Here is a 23,150-nt window from a genome sequence, read left to right on the forward strand (position 1 = left end):
GCCGCGGGAAGAGGTTTCAAGGCCCGAAGCTTGTTGTCTCTAAGTGCAGCCCAATCGGCATGCCACAGCGATAAAATGCGCCGACAAATTACCCTGCTACAATCTGACGAAGGGACACAACAAAAAGCTGTCCGAGGCTGGAGGACCGCAGCCTTGGCCGCAGCATCTGCAGCTTCGTTCCCAGGGATACCGACATGGCCAGGAACCCACATAAAGCTAACCGGAGAACCGACGTCCACCAGCTGCTGAAGAGAGCGTTGGATCCGGTGCACGAAAGGGTGAACCGGATACGGATCACTGAGGCTCTGGATGGCGCTCAGGGAATGGGAGCAGATGACATAAGCAGAATGTCGGTGGCGGCAGATGTAAAGAACAGCCTGGTAGAGGGCAAAGAGCTCAGCTGTGAAGACCGAACAATGGCCATGGAGCCGGTATTTGAAACTTTGTGCCTCGACAATAAAAGAACACCCGACCCCGTCATTGGTCTTTGAGCCATCTGTATAAATGAAGGTCATATTAATGAACTTCGAACAAAGTTCGACAAAACGGGAGTGGTAGACCGAACCGGTGTAACCTCCTTTGGGAGCGAGCTGAGGTCAAGGTGAACGCGAACCTGAGCCTGGAGCCAAAGTGGCGTGTGGCTCTCGCCCACTCGAAAGGTTGCAGGGAGTGAAAAATTAAGGTGTTGAAGGAGGCGACGAAAGCGAACTCCAGGGGGTAGCAGGGCAGAGACATACAACCCGTATTGACGGTCGAGAGAGTCGTCAAAAAAGGAACGATAAGACGGGTGGTCGGGCATTGACAGTAGCCGACAGGCATACCGACAAAGCAGTATATCGCGCCGGTAGGTGAGTGGCAATTCACCAGCGTCAGCATGAAGACTCTCGACGGGACTAGTACAAAACGCTCCGATCGCAAGTCGTAAACCCCGATGTTGTATGGAGTTGAGGCGGTGTAAGATGGATGGCCGTGCAGAGGAGTATACGAAGCTCCCATAATCCAGCTTGGAGCGGACGATTGACCGATATAGACGAAGTAGGATGGTTCGATCCGTTCCCCACGACATACCACTGAGAACACGGAGGACATTTAGAGAACGGGTACAACGGGCAGCCAAATATGACACATGTGGAGACCAGCTAAGTTTCCTGTCAAATGTAAGACCTAAAAATTTTGTTGTCTCCACGAATGGGAGAGCAACGGGACCGAGTCGTAAGGACGGTGGGAGAAACTCTTTGTAGCGCCATAAATTAATACAGACCGTCTTCTCGGCAGAAAAACGGAAGCCATTGGCGACTCTCCAGGAGTAAAGACGGTCCAGAGAACGCTGAAGACAGCGCTCCAGGAAACATGTATGCTGCGCGCTGCAATAGATGGTAAAATCGTCCACGAAAAGGGAGCCTGATACATCAGCTGGGAGGCAATCCATTATTGGATTGATCGCTATGGCGAAGAGAGCGATGCTAAAACTGAGCCCTGTGGCACCCCATTCTCCTGGCGAAAGGTGTCTGACAGGACAGAACCCACACGTACCCTGAACTGTCGATCCATTAAAAAGGAACGAATAAAAAGAGGGAGGCGACCGCGAAGGCCCCATGTATGCATGGTGCGGAGAATACCCGCCCTCCAACAGGTGTCGTAAGCCTTCTCCAAATCAAAGAACACAGCCGCGGTCGGGCGCTTCCGCAAGAAGTTATTCATAATGACGGTCGACAAGGTAACCAGATGGTCAACAGCAGAGCGGCGCCTACGAAATCCACATTGTACATTGGTAAGTAGGCGTCGAGACTCGAGCAGCCAAACCAAACGAGAGTTAACCATTCACTCCATCACTTTACAGACACAGCTGGTAAGCGAGATGGGTCGATAACTGGAAGGCAAGTGCTTGTCCTTCCCCGGCTTAGGAATCGGGACAACAATAGACTCGCGCCAGCATGCGGGAACATGTCCCTCAATCCAGATGCGATTGTAAGTACGAAGAAGAAAACCTTTACCCGCAGGAGAAAGATTCTTCAGCATCTGAATATGAATAGAATCAGGCCCTGGAGCGGAGGACCGTGACCGGGCAAGTGCGTTTTCGAGTTCCCGCATGGTGAATGGGGCATTATAACTATCACGATTCGAGGAGCGGAAGTTAGGTGGCCTAGCCTCCTCTGCCTGTTTGCGGGGGAGGAAGGCAGGGTGGTAATGAGCGGAGCTCGAAACCTCTGCGAAAAAGCGGCCGAAGGCATTGGAGACATCCTCAGGGGCCACAAGGACGTCATTCGCGACCGTCAAGCCAGAAACTGGTGAGTGGACCTTAGTGCCAGATAGCCGGCGCAGGCTACCCCAGACAACAGAAGAAGGAGTAAAACTGTTGAAGGTGCTTGTGAAAGCAACCCAGCTGGCTTTCTTGTTTTCTTTAATAATACGACGACACTGTGCACGTAATCGTTTATAAGTGATACAATTCGCCGCTGTAGGATGGCGTTTAAAGGTGCGTAAAGCACGTCGACGAGCACATAAAGCGTCTCTACATGCTGCGGTCCACTAGGGGACCGGTACGCGACATGGAGAAGAAGTAGGGTGAGGGATGGAATATTCAGCAGCAGTGAGAATGACTTCCGTGAGGTGTGCAACCTGACGATCACAGCTTGTGAAGGGTTGATCATGAAAGGTCGCCCTGGAAGAGAAGAGCCCCCAGTCTGCTTTGGAGATGGTCCAACTAGATGAGCACGGAGAGGGGGTATGCTGCAGGAGATGGATAACACACGGGAAGTGGTCGCTCGAATATGTATCAGAAAGTGCATACCACTCAAACCGGCGTGCAAGTTGGGTAGTACATATAGAGAGGTCTAAATGGGAATAGGTGTGAGATGTGTCCGAAAGAAAAGTAGGGGCGCCAGTACTGAGGCAGACAAGATTGAGCTGGTTGAAAAGGTCTGCTAACAGGGAGCCCCTCGGGCAGGATGCTGGAGAGCCCCAAAGGGGATGGTGGGCATTGAAGTCTCCAGTTAACAAAAATGGTGCAGGTAGCTGTGCAATAAGTTGCATTATGTCTGCCCTGGTAACGGCAGACGACGATGGAGTGTAAACGGTACAAATGGAAAATGTAAAAGTGGGGAGAGTAATTCGGATGGCAACTGCCTGCAGGCCGGTGTGCAATGTGATGGGATCGTAGTAAATATCATCCCGGACCAGCAACATAACCCCTCCATGAGCCGGAATACCTACCACAGGGGGTAGGTCAAAACGCACAGAGGTGTAGTGTGCCAAGGCAATTTGATCGCATGGGCGTAGCTTCGTTTCCTGGAGGGCTACGACGAGCGGACAGTGCAAGCGGAGCAGCAACTTCAAGTCCTCTCGGTTGGAGCGAATGCTGCGAATATTCCAGTGAATAAGTGCCATCGTAAGAAGAAAAGGAAGATGAAAGAAGGGGTCACCTCGAAGGCCGCTGAGGGCCTGGCTTCGAGCGAGCACTGCTGCCGCTATCAGTAGGCGGACAGTCATCGTCCATTGGTTCTATAGGTTCATCGGCCATCTTGGTAAGATGGCCGGGATGGGGAGCTTCCTCCACCGGTGAAGGGCCAGATGTTCGGCTACCAGTGGTGCGGCCAGGCGAAACGGATGACGGCCTGGGGCGGCAACCGCTGGGTGGCGCAGGAGAAGAAATGCGCCATGGCGGAGAAGGAGAACTGTGCTTCCTATGAGCCTTCTTGGAAGGTCCTTTGGTGGAAGTACTGGTCGATGGCTGGGAGGTCGAGGTACGTAGGAAGTCTGCACGGGACGGTTCCTTCTTGAAGGCCCGTGCATCTGACTTCTGGGTCTTCGTCTTAGCAGAAGCTGATGAAGGGGCTTGTGTCTGTGGGGTGATGGGAGGAAGAGGGGACGTCGACTGCGCGATCTTAGCACTGGCCGAACGGACGACCGTGGTGCTGAAGGTCAGATTGCATGTCTGGGTTGCCACTTCCCTGGTAGTCCGAGGAGAGGCGAGAACAGTACTGTATTTCCCCGCTGGGAGCAGCATGGGCTTCCTACTAGCAAACAGCTTGCGAGCAGCCGAGGTGGACACTTTCTCTTTGACCCGAATTTCTTAGATACAGCGTTCTTCCTTATAGATGGAACAGTCGCGGGAGGACGCTGCATGGTCACCCTGACAGTTCACACAACGAGGAGATGGAGGTGGACAGTCACCCTCATGGGCATCCCTGCCACAAGTGACACATTTAGCCGCATTGGAACAAGACTGGCGAGTGTGATTAAAACGCTGACACTGGTAGCAGCGCGTAGGTGTCGGGACATAGGGGCGAACAGAAATAACCTCGTAGCCCGCTTTGATGCGCGATGGCAGCTGAACACTATCGAAGGTCAAGAAAAGTGTCCGGGTTGGTACAAGGTCATTGTTGACCTTTTTCATGACCCTATGGACAGCCGTCACGCCCTGCTCAGCGAGGAAAGACTGAATCTCCTCATCAGTCAATCCGTCGAGGGATCTAGTATAGACCACATCACGAGACGAATTCAAAGTTCGGTGAGCCTCCACCCGGACAGGGAACGTGTACAGGAGTGTGGCTCGAAGCAGTTTCTGTGCCTGAAAGGTGTTCTCAGTTTCTAGTAACAAGGTACCATTACGCAACCTGGTACACGACTTGACAGATCCGGCTATGGCATCTACGCCCTTCTGGATAACGAAAGGGTTGACAGAGGAGAAATCCTTTCCGTCCTCAGATCGAGAAACGACGAGGAACTGCGGGGCAGGCGGTAGTACTTTTGTCACTGGTGGCTGGTCATGTTTCCGTTTGTGGGCAGAAGTCGAGAGAGAAGAAGAGAAATCCATTGCGGAGGAATCCCCCATGATTGCCAGCGTCTCCGATGGCGCGCTCCTTCCTTATGGGGACCCTCTCAGAAGGCACTCCCACCTTAGGTGAATGTTTACACCTCAGGTCACACCTCCCGAGAAACAGACGGAGGCACCAATCAGCATGGTCAGAAGGTATCAGCTCAGGCAATCACCCCTCCCCGGGCCTGGCCTTTACCAGGGGGTACGTGCGTGCCTTACTTGTCTACCCAGGGCGGGGAATTACGCGTTACCCCGTCACCGGCTACGCGTGCGAACGCGTGGGTCGGCTTCAGGCGCGCACAGGGAGGAAGGAAGAAGAGGAAAAGGAAGAGAGAGAGGACAGACTGTCTCAAACGCCGAGGCGGAGACCAGAGAAGGCAAGGAGAAGGAGGCAAGGGAAAGAGTAAGGAGGACTGAGATGGAGAAGAACAAAGAAAGGAACCAACCAAATGAAGGAAGAAACGAGAAATGAAAAACCAAAAAGACCACAAATATAGGTCGTGGAACCATCCGTCTCCGGACGCAGGCGCTAACTACCCCCTTGAGGGGGATGGACTCCTTTTAGTCGCCTCTTAAGACAGGCAGGAATACCTCGGGCCTATTCTAACCCCCGGACCCGCAGGGGGGTCGTGCGCACGTGTACAGAGAGGCTATTGAAATCTATACACACACAATAATTTTAACAGACAAGAGGAACGTGTTAGATCAGACAGAATTTGGATGTCAACTTTGCAACACAAGAATGATGATCGATTTCTTTCAATTGAGAATATTGGCAATACCAGCGAAGATCTCTTAGCCAGCGTCATGTGATTGACTGCTGTGACCTCTACACTGCCTACATAATCAGAGCGCTCCCTCAAGTTCTGGTTGCGATTAGCCATTTTACTTCTGAAGATGTCTCCCGCACTCAGAGATGAAACATTAGGAGAAAGTTTTATAATCTACCTTGGCCTAAGAGCCTGGAAGTTTTACGTGATGCCAAATGCATTACCCAGCATCACTTTAAGCTTTCCAACAAGGAAGCAGAAAGTATTCTGTAACAAACTTTTTATAAGTAAGTTCTTCAGCATCCTTTCTAAGTACAATTATTTGATGAAGGATGAAATTTTGTTTTTGTTTTGATAACTGAGTTTTTTGTTCTTGCCCTATCAATCCTTTTCAATTTCAGTGAAAACCATTACTCTTTTTGCTGTAATTAATTTTTTACTCTATACATAAATAACTATGATATTTACAGTTGAACCTCCAGAATTTCATTAGGGTTTTTAGCCACATTCATCTGTTTGTAGGTTGAGTTTACTTTCTCATAGATATGAATGACATCAGAGGCAGAAGTACACTACTGGCCTTAAAAATTGCTACACCACGAAGATGACGTGCTACAGACGTGAAATTTAACCGAAAGGAAGAAGATGCTGTGATATGCAAATGATTAGCTTTTCAGAGGATTCACACAAGGTTGGCGCCAGTGGCGACACCTACAACGTGCTGACATGAGGAAAGTTTCCAACCAATTTCTCATACACAAACAGCAGTAGACCAGCGTTGCCTGGTGAAACGTTGTTGTGATGCCTCGTGTAAGGAGGAGAAATGCGTACCACCACGTTTCCGACTATGATAAAGGTCGGATTGTAGCCTATCGTGATTGCGGTTTATCGTATCGCAACATTGCTGCTCACGTTGGTCGAGATACAATGATTGTTAGCACAATATGGAAACAGTGGGTTCAGGAGGGTAATACGGAATGCCGTGGATCCCAACGGCCTCATATCACTAGCAGTCTAGATGACTAGGTATCTTATCTGCATGGCTGTAACGGATTGTGCAGCCACGTCTCGATCCCTGAGTCAACAAATGGGGATGTTTGCAAGACAACAACCATCTGCACTAACAGTTCGACGAGTTTGCAGCAGCATGGACTATCAGCTCGGAGACCATGGCTACACTTACCCTTGACGCTGCATCACAGACACGAGTGCCTGCGATGGTGTACTAAATGACAAATCTGGGTGCACGAATGGCAAAACGTCATTTTTTCAGATGAATCCAGGTTCTGTTTACAGCATCGTGATGGTCGCATCCGTGTTTGGCGACATCACGGTGAACGCACATTGGAAGCGTGTATTCGTCATCACCATACTGGCTTATCACCCGGCATGATGGTCTGGGGTGCCATTGGTTACACATCTCTGTCACATCTTGTTCGCATTGACGGCACTTTGAGCAGTGGACGTTACATTTCAGATGTGTTACAACCTGTGGCTCCACACTTCATTCGATCCCTGCGAAACCCTACATTTCAGCAGGATAATGCACAGTCACATGATGCAGATCCTGTACGGGCCTTACTGGATACAGAAAATGTTCGACTGCTGCCTTGGCCAGCACATTCTCCAGATCTCTCACCAATTGAAAATGTCTGGTCAATGGTGGCAGTGCAACTGGCTCGTTACAATATGCCAGTCTCTACTCTTGATGAACTGTGGTATCGTGTTGAAGCTGCTCGGGTAGCTGTACCTGTATACGCCATCCAAGCTCTCTTTGATTCAATGCCCAGGCGTATCAAGGCCAGAGGTGGTTGTTCTGGGTACTGATTTCTCAGGATCTATGCACCCAAATTGCGTGAAAATGTAATCACATGTCAGTTCTAGTATAATGTATTTGTTCAATGAAGATCCGTTTATCATCTGCATTTCTTCTTGGTGTAACAATTTTAATGGCTGGTAGTGTAAATCTTTTGTTAATATAGAAGTATTTGATTCGAGTTCTGGTTTCTTATCAGAAAAGAGATACAAATCAGAAATTTCCTCTTATGAATCTGTTTTATCTTATCTACTATCACTATCTTACCATAACAGATGGGTAACAAAATTTTATTACTCTTTTCTTTTAGCTTTATGGTTATTTTCCATTTAATTTTCCCATTTTTTGCAAAAGATTCCTTGTAATACAGAATACTCCACTATTTTTTTTTTAAATTATTGCACTTGCTGGTGAGGTTTTAACTCTTAATGGTAACACAAAGAATATTTGCTGTGAAGTTAATCTGTTCTGTGTGGCCATGTATGGAAGTGAAACATGGACGATAAATAGTTTGGACAAGAAGAGAATAGAAGCTTCCCAAATGTGGTGCTACAGAAGAATGCTGAAGATAAGGTGGGTAGATCACGTAACTAATGAGGAGGTATTGCATAGGATTGGGGAGAAGAGAAGTTTGTGGCACAACTTGACTAGAAGAAGGGATCGGTTGGTAGGACATGTTTTGAGGCATCAAGGGATCACAAATTTAGCATTGGAGGGCAGCGTGGAGGGTAAAAATCGTAGAGATTCAGAAGGATGTAGGTTGCAGTAGGTACTGGGAGATGAAGAAGCTTGCACAGGATAGAGTAGCATGGAGAGCTGCATCAAACCAGTCTCAGGACTGAAGACCACAACAACAACAACAACAACAACAACAACAACAACAACAATCTGTTCTGATTTATAGCTTATATAAAATACCCTTGTAAAGACTATTTCAATATGTTTTGCACTACTGCCACATCACATAAAATCATAAAAGCTGCAGAACACATAATGGGGAACTATTGGTGGGAGGAGGGGCATGAGCAATAAACTTTTAAGAGAATACCTGATTATACATGCTGTCAGAGAGAGATTTAATGTGATAATTTCTACTCTTTGGCAACAACTGACATGTTGTGACATTAAAGATAGGAAATCATTATTCACAACATACTGAACCTGTATTATCTATTGAACAGTTTCTACAGCTTCTATATTTGCATGTAACAGCTATGAAACATGACAAAATAATGATTATGCACTAAAAGATATTCAACAGATATTTTTATCCTTTCCCAGTTTGAAAATAAATGGATTATGGCATCATGAACCCTTCATTTATCAGAAGAGACTTCGGAGAACTATGCAGCCATAAACAGAGTGGCTCCATCAGACTCCTTCCAAATGTGACTCTAGCCCTGTGCCACAGACTCAATTTTCACCATATAAACGAAGTGCACAGCAGTTAAAAATGTTCAGTTTTATCCATAATTCGTAGTTGCAAACATAACTGTTTTTGAATACATGATAAGTATAACACTTGTGAATAAAGACGTTCCCATGAATTATAAATGTATACTAGACATGGCGAGTCGACAGAAGCATCCGATCCCACGCGTCGGCTTTGACCCGTGACGTAAGGGTGTTGTTATGTGTGACATTATGACGGCGCGGAGTTTGGTTTGTGAGTGTGGCGTGTTTGTAGATGTCGTCATGTTGTGGTTTGTTGTGCTCTCTGGTGGTATGTTCAGGGTTTTTGTTTGTGTGGTGTAATGGGCTCAGTTTGCTTTTGCTCATTATCCAGAATTGTTAGAGTGTCGGCTGGTGTTTGTAGTGGAATTCGTTTCAGTGAGTTAATGATTCTATGTGAAGCTTAATTTAGTGTTGTTTGCTGTACATCGTGTGGTAATTTTAGTACAATTAATCGGTTGTTTTTGTTCAGGAATGGATATGACGGATAAAATTAACAGTGCGGAGATCAAGGGAAGTGTTTGATCCCAATGTGTGGCTGTGTATGTTGATATTGGTATCGGGAGATGTTTGAGATATATAGGCCAAGGGAAGTGTTTGATCCTAATTCATGGGATCGGGAGCTGCTGTTGAGCTATATAGGTCAAGGGAAGTGTCAGATTCCAGGTGATTATTGTGTTTAGTGATATTTGGGGAGTTTTGAGATGTCTGTTTTTTCATCGTTTAGTGTGGTTTTGTACAAGGGTGGGTGTCTAAATTTGTTTATATTTAGTTTGCCCCCACCCAAAAACACCCCATTTCCCACGCTTGTCCCGTTAATGTCATTAGGCTTTTTGTGGAAAGTGAGTGTGTTTGTTTTTCGATGTATTTTCATCCTCATAATGTGTACGTACCGACTTTATATGCGCCATATTGGAATCGTGGTTTATGGTCATTTCCGCCATATTTGTGAAGTCATGGTTCAAAGGAGATGGGCGGGATCGGACGCTTCCGTATTTCCGACATGGCTACAGCCAGTATCCTTTAACTTTAGTACTGCCCCGTGTTCTAAGCACACAGCATTGGTAACTCATTTATCAGTTCTCGCACAAATATAATTCATTTTTGGAAGAAAGATTTCTTCCTATATGCAAATCTGTTGCTTACAAGTTCCATGATTCAACTATCCTGTGATATCTTACTACGAATTTCTCCAGTTTTAATGTTTGGCAGATTAAAGCACTTGTTTTCATTATTTTTATTTTCTTCATTATTAACTCTAAACTATATTAAGCAGCATGTGAATTTCCTTTAATGATTTAGTGGGTCTACCCTAATTAACCCAAGAACAGCTGTAGAAACTGCAAATACTAAGAATGATCTCTCCTACCCATTTGTTTCCACCCATGTCCTGAACTATTTATCTTCTGCCTTTATTGTGTCTCAATAAACAGGAAAGACAGCAGAGGTGAGAGACTGCATCCTCGTCTCAAAGCCCGCTCAAAAAGAATTCATCCTCATTGGTTTCTGTATGTTGAAAATTACACTGTCTTGAGGCAAAATAATATAATTTTTCAGAAATTATTTTCTTCAGCTAAACAGCAATTTAAAAGACAGAACTGAGCACTACTGAATGCAAGCTTCAAGGTGAAGAGTAAAATGCACATTTCTGTTAATAGTAGGTGCCATGAGTGAATCGGAACCAGAGAGGCAGGCCATATTGACATCTGCACTGTTGTGCACTATTTACAATGCAAAACAAATACAAAGCTAAGTGAAGGCAAGAAACCAAACAAAATGCAATAGCTTTTTAACAAGCTGCCAGAGACCATGGATCCATCACACCAAAATACTAAGGTGGTACTCATTAACAAACTTTGAAAGTTTGATTCACATTGTATAGTTTTGTACGTGTGTGCTGTCATTCCTGAGGAGCTAAACTGCTTATAATTAACTTCTTTGTATGCTGGGGCTGCCTCTGGAACTAAAAGAGTAAGAATAACATGCATACACCACAATATTACAGATAAGTCGAGTATTTCCAATCAAGCCCATTTATTCACATGGACACACTACACAAAACCACCAACTCTTTCATATCCATTGACAGACAAGGTGGTCTTGATTTCCCCATTCATTACAGTCTGTAGCTATACTAATTTGTTCCTGCACGTAATGTCATCTACCCAGCTTCCAATATGTTGTTGTCTTCTTTGTCTTTCCCTAGGTTGTGGAGTCCATCGAAGAATTTATGACATCCACTGACTGTGCATTTGCCTGGTTGTATGTCCTGCCCCCTCCTTTTCATTTATGTTACAGTTATGATCACACCTTCCACTCCTCATATATTATGAAGAAAATAAGTGGCTAACAGCATGAAAATCAATATGAAGTATTATAGATGGTATTATACACATGCTCTTCCCAATATGATTGTCATGATAGATCAACAGAACAGTACAATTTTTGAGGTTTACAATAGCTATCTCTATGATCTACAACATAAAAAATTAAAGTTTTTGTTAGTTGTCGTGTACTTTTTGTTTAGCAGTAATATTTCACGATCATGAGGACTGTGTAGGAATTTTCTTACCATGCTGTTACATCTAGCAGTGTTTATACACCCTCAATAAAGAACTTGCTAAGTAATACTAAGTTTCCATGTCTTCCTTCATTTAAGGTATGGAGTTTGATTGTATCCATTATGCATATTTCCACTCAGGAATGCTAGGAGGCACTGAAGCATGTAATCTTGCGAGTACTGAAGGTGATAGGCGTATATCACAGGCTTAAGAAATTCAGTGACAACAAGCACTGCACTCTCAGTCAACAAGAAGTAATGACAGCAGGCTCTCCTAAAGGCCTTTACTTCAGTTGCAGTGTCAGTAAATAAATTTGGATTCTGGGCGTAGCACTGAAGTTCCTATTTCATTGTTGACACATGTAAATGTAGTGAAGAGAATTGTGGCACGGAAAGGCTCCATCACAAAGCAAGTTCCAAATGCCTGACAAAGTCAGATAAAGACATCTCAACAGTGGTGGGAAACACGGTATGTGAGGTGTCGCAAATATTCTGAAAGATTTCTTCAGAGAGCTTCTAGAATCACTCCTGCCATACATTTATTACGATATTTTTACAGGTTGCTTGCTGTTAAAAGAAATTAAAGTAGAGGCACTTCTTATGACATGCTTGCTTCTAACAAATGCACACTTCTCGCCACTATAATATATAATGTGGATCTTTCATGAAATTGCATCACAATCTGAAGTGAATAAAATGGACACAAAAAAGTCTAGCTACAGTTTAGTCCCCCCTCTATTAAGCCAGTGGATGAAAATGTGATTACCAATTCATGAAAGGTCAGTTTTTTTCAGACACTGTTTGAGAATACATCTGAAATTGCTTTATTGCCAGATGGCTTCTGTCTCCCACAGTGGCATAGCAATGAATGGTGAAGGAAGTATTAAAGAAAAAGAAAAACTGTCAAAGCAGTTCATTTACAAGGGTGATAAATGATTTCAAGATAGTTGTGGACGACTTTCACCAAATGTGTGTGAGAACACTCTTCAACACAAGATTTCTTCATATGAATAATGAAATATAAGAAACCAAAATTAATACCGGTATCAATAAGTACTTACTCAAACAAGGCCAGTCTAGCAACAAAGTCAAGAATCCCAATGAATAAGACAATGAAAATTATTTTCACAGGTTACTCAAGATGACAGAAGTGGGAATGTTCAGATCATATATACAACATCAAACAGTCAAATGAAGTGATTGGCTGCAAAAGCATACTAGTATGGAAACTCAATGGAGTACAGCTCTCTGGAGCTGGAGCCGCCAAGCCGACTAGAATCAATTGATATTTATGATCCTTCAGAATCTAGCCATCTCTCAGCACTTCTTCAGGAAACTTCGTTTTTCCCGATTCCACTGTAAACCAAACAGACTGTGGTATAAATAAGGCAAGAATGTAATGCCACAGCCTGATTCTGTTGAGTTTGGACGTACGTAGATATGAAAATAAGTATGCACTACAATCACATAAATGAACAAAACTCAAAATTGCCGTACTGAGAAAACAGTGACGATACGATGCAACAGTATAAGGGAAACGACGATTCTACACGCTCAATAAATTTAGACACAATACCATGTAGGCCTATGTTGGCATTTCGTCCAGTCACAGAAAAAACATTTTTTTACCGCACTGATTTAATTTCGTTAAAAGAAAACCAGTATTTATCCACAAGTAGTGTTAACTGTTCCCATAATACATTATTACTACGAATCTTCTGTTGACAGGTCGCGATCTTATTTGACTCTAAACACGTCTTGAAATAATCAGGTAGGCTATACATTTGAAATCAATTTCTCTTACGTTCTTCAGATATAGACAGCGACAAAATACGGAACTGTTGTTATATATTTTTAAGGAAAGCTTAGGTTCCGAAATCTTTGCCCGCCACCGTCTGTATGTACTTGACACTGGACTTCATTAGTCACTTCTTGACAAATTTGCCCCTCGCGCCGAACGTAAATACACAGATGATTGTAATGCGAAAACTGATCTTAGGCCGGTATTACACAATCAAATTTCTTTGTCAAAGATTTGATCAAATATTCCGTCAAATATATTTGACAAAGATCTTTGACGTAGCGCTAGAAGGGGTATTACTAGTGATGGGCTAAACTGCGATTTTCCGATATCAGTGATTTCTGTGAATGCTACTTTTCAGTATCTGTTATTCTTAACTGTGATTTGTCGCAGTTAAGAATCACAGTTAAGGAACCAGTTCTTGTATCCCTCCGCACTCTACCACTGCGATATCTGCTACTTCTGCGATTTCTGCGACTTCTGCTACTTCTGCGACTTCTGCTACTTCTGCGATTTCTGCGACTTCTGCTACAGTTCTGCGACTTCTGCTACTTCTGCGACTTCTGCGATTTCTGCGACTCACCACCGTATGAAAAAGTTACATCTGTCCACACAGAAAATTGCATCTCAACAAACCTGTCATTGGTAAGTATGTTTTACGTTTGTTCTTCCGTTGGCTTTAATTTTGTATTAAAGAAACAACTGTGAAAATATTAATAGTGTAATTAATATGTAAGTAGCCATACAGTAGCGTAATAGTTCGTGTTTATAAAATGAATTCTAACATATTGTTATGTTCACAGGTATGCGAGCTACATTTCAGTCACTCAGTAAAGTGATAACTCAAAATATCATTGTCAACAGATCTGGAGAAATTGCCACTGCGTCTTTAGACCGTTTTCGTCAGACGAGAGGTTAGTTTCTAAGTGTTTCGATGGACTTAATTACTTCAGTGAGATCGTTCTTGCAAATGTGAAATATACCCCATTGAGTGGCTTTCGTTAGAGCAAATTTTAGCAATCTACTCTGTCAATTATATTGCTTGAAATTAGTGACAGTAAAAATTGTTTAATAATCCTTGTGGTTTTGCAGACACAGTTCTGACTCTGATTACTGGTTGCTGTACGTATCCATCCACATGAAGGCTGTTGAGAGAGACTCGTGAAGATTCAAGACAGCTCTTAGAAGATTTTGCAGTTTAAAAGTGACATAATTGTGAAATAAGTGTGCAGATGAGTGATTAAATTGTGTTTTATTGAAGTTGTGCGATTTTAAAGGAATAATAAATGTTAAATACAGTGAGTGAATAATGAAAATCTCATTTTCCACATGTTTAAGCCGTCCTATACCCGAAATTTTCCGCCACTTATTTACTCGTAAACACTAGTTGGAGAGTGACATGCCGCCCCCCCCCCCTTTCTCCACAATCTTAGTGTGACACTGACCTGTAACATATCCCAAAGTCTACAATATGCATTTTGAGGCTGTTGATATGAAAGTGGAAGTACAGATCTTCCATTTAAATCAGGAATAGCTTAAGTGCATTACTTGAAAATAACACAGGAAAAGCTTACTTATGTAAGTGGTAGTAGTGTCGGCAAAAAGTTCTTGTGTGTGAAGTTGCCATGTAGAACACCAGGTGTAAAGCTTTTATCCCGAGTCTTGAACTGTGTCGGAACAAAAGTGATTCATTCATATGACCCAATAATACTGTTTGGGTCAACAGAAACGTCCGATCTTACTCGTCGGCTTTGACCCGTGACGTAAGCGTGTTGTGGTGTGTGACGTCATTACGGCGCGGAGTTTGGTTTGCGATTGTGGCGTGTTTGTAGATGTCTTGTTTTTATTTGTGGTGCTCTTTGGTGGTGTGTTCATGGTTTTCGTTTGTTTCGTTTGGTGGGGTCAGTTTGCTGTTGCTCACGTGTTGGATTTGAAGCGGAATTTGTATTAGTGAGTTAATGGTTTTGTGTGATGGTTAATTTAATGCTCATTGCTGTACGTGTTAGTTTGTTATTGAGTGTATTTGGTTGTGTTTTTTTGTTCAGGAATGGATATGAAAGACCGCCTTAACAGTGTTCGGTTGAGGGCGATGATGGGGGAGACAGCTTTAGAGCTGATTAAATTTCTTCAGCTATTTGGCTTAATTGCCGAGGTCGTGAAGTGCGGTGTGTGCCGTGAACCTATGAAATTGGTTAAAGTTCCGGACTCTCGGACCAGGGACGGATACATGTGGTGTTGCCGGAAAGATGGCGTATGGCGTTCTGTAAGGCGTGGTACCTGGTTCGAGAAGTCTAGATTGGCCATGCGTGAGATTGTGCTTATTACGTATTATTTTTGTTATAGTTGCGGACAGAGTTTTTGCGCGTTTGAGACTGGTGTGAGTGAGAGGACTGTTTTAGACTGGTATTCCTTTTGTCGTGAGGTGTGTTCCGAATTTATTAAGTACAGGGGTAAGTTGGGTGGGCATGGGGTGCTTGTGGAGGTGGATGAGTCGCAGTTTGGTAAAAGGAAGTATGGGAGGGGGAAGTCTGTGGCTGGTCTTTGGGTGTGGGGGGCTGTTGTTCAGGGGGGTGGGGGTACTGAATGTGTTTTTAGGGTTGTGGAGGGGAGGTCGAAGCCTGAATTAGTGGGGTTAATTGAGGAGTATGTAGAGCCGGGGTCCACAGTAGTTTCAGATGCGTTTTCTTCATATAGGGGGTTGGGTGAGAGGGGATTTAATCATTTAGTAGTGAACCACAGTCTAGAGTTTAAGAATTATGATACTGGGGCTTGCACTAACACAATTGAGGGGATGTGGGGAGCGGTTAAGTCAGTTCTTGGGAGGGGGAAGAGGCGCTCTTCCAACCTTCAGTCTCATTTAGATGAGTACTGTTGGCGGAAGAGTGTCCCAGAGGGCTATTGCATTCTTCGGGTTTTTTTAAGGGCTGTGGGTAAAATGTATAGACCGAAAGTGGTTAGTTAGGGTGGGCTGGGTAGGTGGGTGGGTGGTTTATTTTGTTGTATAGTGTTTGTGTGTTGTATTTTGGAGTTGTGGGGGAGGGGGTTGACGTTTGGGTGGGTTGGGTTTTTATTTTAGTTCAGTATTTTTTCGTTGGTGTGTGTGTGTGTGTTTTTGTATGTGTGTGTGTGTGTGTGTGTGTGTGTGTGTGTGTGTGCGTGCGTGCGTGTGTGCATTTGTGTGTGATTGTGGTGGCCAATCTAGTTTGTGGAGCTGGAACTTTTTTGAGGTAAGTTCCGTTTTTTTTTTTGGTTATTTATGTATGTTTTGTGTTTTGGGTATAGGTTGGAAACATCCGATCTCACGCGTCGGCTTTGACCCGTGACGTAAGGGACCTACACATTGATCTGTAGCGTAGCCCTGAATACGAGGTTAGGTTGGGAGTTTTTTTTTGGAATGCGGCCGCGGCAGCGGCCGCCTATGATTCGAAAATATTTATTTGACACTAATGAACATGTATACGTAATATGAAGCAATTTGATGAACATATTGATCTGTAGCGTAGCCCACTTGAGGTTAGGTTGGGAGTTTTTTTTTTGGAATGCGGCCGCGGCAGCGGCCGCCTATGATTCGAAAATATTGATTTGACACTAATGAACATGTATACGTAATATGAAGCAATTTGATGAACATATTGATCTGTAGCGTAGCCCACTTGAGGTTAGGTTGGGAGTTTTATTTTGGAATGCGGCCGCGGCAGCGGCCGCCTATGATTCGAAAATATTGATTTGACACTAATGAAGCCTGTGGGGGGATGGGGGGGCACTGCAGACTCCCCCCACCGCATAACGACACATGATGATCAAATTTTGAAAAAAAATGAAAAATTTTTTCCGTACCTGCTAAACTGCATAAGTGCCGATGTATGTAGGTGTAAGGGAAGCTTTCGTTTCTTAGTTTGGGGGATGTGATCGGTAGGTTCTGTTGAGCTATATAGGTTAAGGGAAGTGTCCGATTATGGATAGGAATGTGTTTTTTGGTATTTGGTCAGTTTTGTGATGTTGATTTATTTCGTTGTTTTGCGTGGTTTTGAATGGCGGTCGGTGGCTACATTTCTGTATATTTAGTTTCTCCCCACCCAAAAACCCCTAATTTCCCACGCTTGTCCCGTTACAGTCATTAGGCTTTTTGTGAAACTTGTGTATTTCAGTGTTTACAATACGTATGCGATGTTTTTATATCCGCCATATTGGAATTGTTTATAGTCGTTTCCGCGGTATTTGTGACGTCATGGGTCAAAGCCGACGGGTAAGATCGGACGCTTCTGTATTTCCGTTTCTAAGTGTTTCGATGGACTTAATTACTTCAGTGAGATCGTTCTTGCAAATGTGAAATATACCCCATTGAGTGGCTTTCGTTAGAGCAAATTTTAGCAATCTACTCTGTCAATTATATTGCTTGAAATTAGTGACAGTAAAAATTGTTTAATAATCCTTGTGGTTTTGCAGACACAGTTCTGACTCTGATTACTGGTTGCTGTACGTATCCATCCACATGAAGGCTGTTGAGAGAGACTCGTGAAGATTCAAGACAGCTCTTAGAAGATTTTGCAGTTTAAAAGTGACATAATTGTGAAATAAGTGTGCAGATGAGTGATTAAATTGTGTTTTATTGAAGTTGTGCGATTTTAAAGGAATAATAAATGTTAAATACAGTGAGTGAATAATGAAAATCTCATTTTCCACATGTTTAAGCCGTCCTATACCCGAAATTTTCCGCCACTTATTTACTCGTAAACACTAGTTGGAGAGTGACATGCCGCCCCCCCCCCTTTCTCCACAATCTTAGTGTGACACTGACCTGTAACATATCCCAAAGTCTACAATATGCATTTTGAGGCTGTTGATATGAAAGTGGAAGTACAGATCTTCCATTTAAATCAGGAATAGCTTAAGTGCATTACTTGAAAATAACACAGGAAAAGCTTACTTATGTAAGTGGTAGTAGTGTCGGCAAAAAGTTCTTGTGTGTGAAGTTGCCATGTAGAACACCAGGTGTAAAGCTTTTATCCCGAGTCTTGAACTGTGTCGGAACAAAAGTGATTCATTCATATGACCCAATAATACTGTTTTCATTTCACTACACTTATACAGATGTCTGAGTTCCTCATCGCAAAGTCCTGTAGGCATGTGGAGTATTAAGCAAAACTGTCATTTTGGAAGCAGAATCAAACACATTTGTTACATTACTTGATATTTTCAGGAGAAAAAGGCAATGTTGCTTCTTATTAATATAATACTTTCAGAGTCACAGCTGTGTTTGACCAACCATAACTGATGTTGAATGTGCATGTCGTCATATAATGTGAAGGGCTTATTTCAATAGTGGTACTAGTCCATTACCTCCACTTTTCTGTCTATAATGCTTCTGAAATTAATGATCCAAACAAACATAAATAAAGGTTCATCTCTAGCAAGAAGCCATATGCTTGAATATTTCTGGTATCTCAATTGCAGATTTTTCAGCGCTCATTTTACTTTACGGCTCTGTATCTCAAAATGAACAAAAATGGACTTGTACCACTAATGAAATAAGTCCTTCATATGCACACACAGCACACCGATCTCGTGAGGCACAAGGCTCTCATAACGAAGTACGTACGTCGGTCAACAGATGGCACTAGGAAAAGAATGTTAACTGTTCTTTTTAGTTGCTACTTGCGACTCTTAGTTGCGATTTGTCACAGAAATCGCAGTTTCTCGGTAGCGAATAGCGTAGTATGAACTTTGCTCAACAGATGGCAGTGCTAACTGCGGTTTTTAGTTGCTACTTGCGACTCTTAGTTGCGACTTGTCACGGAAATCGCAGTTGGACTCAATAGTGTATCGCAGAGATGGACGTAGTACGAACTTTGACCCACAGATGGCACTGTTAACCGCGCTTTCTAGTTGCTACTTGCGACTCTTAGTTGCGACTTGTCACGGAAATCGCAGTTAGACTCGATACCGTATCGCAGAGATGGACGTAGTACGAACTTTGGCCAATAGATGGCATTGTTAACCGCGCTTTCTAGTTGCTACTTGCGACTCTTAGTTGCGACTTGTCACGGAAATCGCAGTTGGACTCCATAGCGTACCGCAGAGATGGACGTAGTACGAACTTTGGCCAACAGATGCCACTGTTAACCGCGCTTTTTAGTTGCTACTTGCGACTCTTAGTTGCGACTTGTCACTGAAATCGCAGAAAGCAGTCTTTGAATGTGAAATACTACTTGCGACTGCTAACTGTGACTGAAATCGCAGTTAGATTATGTAAAGTTGCTACTGTGATATCTGTGACTTCTCAGTCACTGTGATTTCTAACAGATACGCGTTTTCCTGCCCACCACTAGGTATTACACTGTCATCCAATTTTTCGTCAAAGTTCAAGATGGCTGACAACAACAACTTGTTATTAACCGCAGCAGTTGCATGTACCACAGTTTCACTGTGTGCATATGCGGAAGAGAAGCGGCGGAAAAAAAAGGAAACATACCTCGGTAAAGCCGTGGGTTTTACGACGACACGATAAAAGAATTCAACAAAACTTGTTACGTGAGCTTATAGTGGAGGACGTAAAGTCGTACATCAATTACTTAAGAATGGATGAGCATACGTTTCTGTATGTGCTCAATGAAGTGTATCCTCATATCACAAAGCACAATATTCACTTAAGAACTGCTACATCTGCATAAGACAGGCTCACTGTAACACTCCCGATTCCTTGCTACAGGAGACGGTTGGGTTGGGTTGGGTTGGGTTAGGTTAGGTTAGGTCAGGTCAGGTCTCCAACCTTCGTAATCTATTTTTGTATTCAGAGTGCCTCACATTGTAAAGCGCCTCATCAGCATCATACATCTCTATTAATTTTGTAGTTGTCGGCACACACCGATTGTATTTACCTGCAATGTTTATAAAAACACTACAGACGACAGATTGCAGCGATGCTAGCGCTCCATGTGGTAACATGTCACATTACAGTGAACAAAAGACAAGCGAATTCTTTGATCAAATCTACAGCGAGGCCCTACATTTGATCAAATATTGGACGACATTTGACAAAGTTCCCTATTACACCATCAAAAATCTTTGACAAAGAAATTTGATAGTGTAATACCGCGTTTAATCATACAATGTACGCTTTCACGGCCGGTGTTGTCTTCAGTTGAAACTTCCGGGCTGAGAGGCCGTGGTCGATGTATAAAATTTCCACCTAACGTTTCGTCTGCATCTGCGGGAGACATCTATTGTTATGGCTGTTTTCTGTATTTTGACAACTGTGTTCACACTCTGTACATTTGTTCTCCACAAAAGAATTCCGTAGCTATGAACTGACTGTACAGATGAATAGCATGTAACGAAAAGACTCTGGCTGTAACACATTGACTGGAAGACTAAAATTATAACATGCTGATGACATTATGTCTGCAAGTATCTTGGTGGGTTCATATCGTTTCAACTGAGAATCAATATTTCTTCCCAGAAATTTTGGTTTGTTGGGCATTCTGTAGAGGTTCCATCTACATTTAATTTAACACGTGTTGTCCCTCTACGAACTTTAATTCATAACATTAGTTTTCTTTTTGTGTTGTGTCCCCAGCTAGCACTCAAGCTTATTTCAAGGTGGATATTGAGTTTAGGTTCAGTTGAAAATTGAAGATTGAAAAATCAACCTGTTACACAGCTTATTTCAAGGTGGATATTGAGTTTAGGTTCAGTTGAAAATTCAAGATTGAAAAATCAAATGTTACACAGTTTACATCAAGCTGTAAAAATTTAGCTTGAATTAAAATAATTTTCCCAAGCTTGAAATAAACTGTAATTTCCCTGGAAGGCTGTACAGCAGATGCGCGCGCAGCATAGCTTCCATAGACGTCCACGGGAAGCGCCACAAGCGTTTATAAGCGTTGCACTGACGGCCATTTTACCTTTGTGACGCGCTTTAATGATCATTGACTGTTGTGGAGTTTGTTTTATACTGGAAAATAGTTCGGTAAGTGTGTGGCGTCTCCTGCCTTACAGCTACACTGGATATGAAGAGGATATATAGTGTATTACAGGTATGTTGGTGCATTTTTCTCTAGTGGTACGTTAATATTACAAATGATAAATATTATTATGTAACGTAAAGAAATATCATATTCTTTTACGTAGAAAAATTGAGCCTGCGTGAAAGTGAAATGGATTGCCAGCTAAGAATTACAAGTTGTTCAGCAAAAAGAGGTCATTTCAAACTAGCTCTCTAGTACGTGGCACCAATAAATTAAAACTTTATGTGATTTTACGTTTTTTAAAATCTCGCCTTTTTATATATATCGCTCTATTACATTTGTTTACTTGTAAGTACTCACGTGTCTCACACCATGAATGAATAATCGTGAAGTGCGAAAAGTTTCTTTGCGAATACAAATATTAATGACATGGTGAACGGGAAAAAGTACATCAAAAACCAGTCACTACATAGGTGTCAGTCTTTTTTATTTACGTAGCTTTGACTGCTCTTTAATTGCGGTAATATGAAATTTCTTCCTGTTAGTATGACACTCTTGCACAAAGTAAACATACTCAAGAAATTCAAGTCAAAGAAGTGTTAAAGTTGGGGCAACAGTAAAATCAGAGTTGCAGTCTGTTTTTACGCCATCAGTCTTGAGAGATTTTGTTGAAGCTGTTAATTCTTTCTGTGATGATGGACACAAAATTTCTTGTGACTCATGCTTGGCAAAAGTTAAGCATATTCATAATAAGTGTAACATTACTTTTCATGGAAAGTAGTGGCAAATTTTGATCTGGGCTGTACTGTGAAGGATGAATCTATTGAGAATGATTGTAGTACTGTTGAGAAAGCTTACCATATTCCAACATTTACGAACAACAGGGGACACTTCTCATTTGACTAGAACTTAAAAAAAAATCTGACTTTATTGTGAATGTTTGTACCTTTTTAATGTTGTATTTAGCTTAAATAGTGTGTGTTTAGTTGCACTAACATAATTGTGGATAGAATAAAACGTTTACATTTTTCTAAACAGTAGTTTCCTTATAAGCTTACAATATGAGGTGCATATGATTTCAAGTAACTGTTTCTTTATAATTCAGATTAAATGGCCCTGAAACTGTTAGAAATAGTGATGTGTGGCTTCTTCATGAAGTCATCGCAAAATTACCGATATGTAATCTTTACTTTAAAAATTTCAAACAAAAAGTTATTTCAAATTACTTTAAAAACTCTTTGGAATGAAGTCACCAGAAGCAGCTGCTTACTCAGTGACGTTTATACTAGTTAATGATTCTTACTTCATCACTGAGTTTGAAGTTATTTTGGTAATCTGGGGCATAAATTATATTTAGGTTGATCAGTTTCAACTTTTTACATTTTTTATGTTTAGGTATGGCTAACATTTTCTTTTACCTGTTACAGGATCATTATACCGGCAGAAGTCAGCTATGTTTGATCCTGCTCTGGTCTGTGTCCTGGGGCCGGAGGGGATTCAGAATAATTAAATTTTAAAATAAAACAATTTTAAACACTTTGAAAGTAAAAAATTGAAACAAACATGTCTTAATAATTTCTTTCACACCATTTCCATTTTGATATTTATTTAATTAATTAGGTTCAATAAATTCAGATTAATAATTATATAGCTTAAAACAGGCTGTAAATACCAGGCTGTATTCCATGTGTGTAGATACAGCTGGAGCCAAACTTGATAAGTCGAGCTTGAAATATAGCTTGAACTCTGCCAACTTTGATGTTTGTTTCAAGCTTGAATCCAACTAACAGGCCTGAATATTCCAGCTTTGATCAAGCTTACATACTTGAACTTTACATCTGGAAACAAGTTTGAAACCAGCTTACTGTGCTATCTGGGTCACTGTATTGTGTACCGAGTAGTTAACTTCGTTGAGGATTTCACTTACCTGCAAGGAATTCTCTTGTTTGTTTTCCCAGTGACTTT

At 42.4% G+C, this 23,150-nt stretch overlaps 1 protein-coding gene across 5 annotated transcripts in view; it reads right to left on the reverse strand.

Annotated features, from left to right (window-relative positions):
- LOC126198943 (protein ARV1) overlaps positions 1-20,222 on the reverse strand; it is a 67,916-nt gene extending 47,694 nt beyond the window's left edge. Inside the window, exon 1 of one of the 5 annotated variants that reach the window (XM_049935606.1) lies at positions 20,097-20,222. The gene's annotated coding sequence lies outside the window, so the exon portion shown is untranslated. Of the gene's footprint in view, positions 1-12,478; positions 13,182-13,221; positions 13,510-19,554; positions 19,638-19,690; positions 19,922-20,096 lie in introns of those variants that run through there. The other 4 variants (XM_049935614.1, XM_049935623.1, XM_049935590.1 and 1 more) reach the window with 4 other exon arrangements.
- Positions 20,223-23,150: the final 2,928 nt, after the last annotated feature.

This window comes from Schistocerca nitens, chromosome 1 (genome assembly GCF_023898315.1).
Source record: "Schistocerca nitens isolate TAMUIC-IGC-003100 chromosome 1, iqSchNite1.1, whole genome shotgun sequence".
NCBI lineage: Eukaryota > Metazoa > Arthropoda > Insecta > Orthoptera > Acrididae > Schistocerca > Schistocerca nitens.